A 1,000-nucleotide genomic window follows, 5' to 3' on the forward strand; every position below is an offset into this window, starting at 1 on the left:
CTTGTATTAAGAAGCATACCTGCCTGGCTTTGATTCCCCGTTTGCCTCTGGCTATACAACAGGCCAGCTCTACATTCCTTTTGTCACTATAGAATGACAGGGATAATTGAACACTGAGAATTGCTTTGGAGTAACTGCTAACACTCTTGTCTTATTATTATGCTACAAAAAGCTCTTTGTAGAGACTCCTCTGGTGAGAGACAATCACACATGAAATAATCAGCTTTGCTCAAAGGTCAGGAGAGAATCCTTTCTTTACGAAGTCACTAAAATTCTTTATTCAACTATAACTTAATTTTTAGTGAAAAAGAAAAAATCTTCCTAGGAGCCAGGGAGATGGCTCAGTAGAATAAGCATTTGCCTGAAAAGTGCAAGGGCCTGAGTTCAATCCCCAGTTCTGGGAAAAAAAAAATACTCTCCAAGAAAAATAATGCTATATGCAATATTGAACCAGGTATGTGCCCTACTCCAAAAAATTTCCTTCCATTTTCTGCACATCAACCCTATTTTGCTCTGATCAATTTCTCATTAGAGTAAATATAATCAAGGGATATTTTAGTTGAATCCAGTTAGGACCATTTCAACTACAATCATCTATACATCTCCACCAGGGTTAGCTTCTAAATCACGTGATTCTAATGGCCACACAGCCTCATCTTCTCTCAGTTTAATTTCTCCCTTTACAGGCTTCTGCTCTGTCCTTCTCCTGATACCATGCTCGTGGTACGTAAGAGGAAAAGGGGATGCTGTACATCTGTCTTCTCTGTATCCCTCTGTCAGGGTGAGCCTCGGGTGTCCATACCTAGTCTCCTTTCTGTGTTGCTACAAAACAGCTGCCTAGGCCAATTCCAGCTGCTGACTACTCCAGCCCTCCTGGCAATGAAGGCTATGGGGATTGGGTCGTATAGTTGGTCATTTTAAATTTCATGTGGGGGCTGGTGAGATGGCTCAGTGGTCTAAAGCACCTACTTAGAACAAGCTTAGCAAAGCACAGGGACCG

The sequence above is a fragment of the Octodon degus genome, unplaced genomic scaffold, assembly GCF_000260255.1.
Source record: "Octodon degus isolate 3935 unplaced genomic scaffold, OctDeg1.0 scaffold00162, whole genome shotgun sequence".
Classification (NCBI taxonomy): domain Eukaryota; kingdom Metazoa; phylum Chordata; class Mammalia; order Rodentia; family Octodontidae; genus Octodon; species Octodon degus.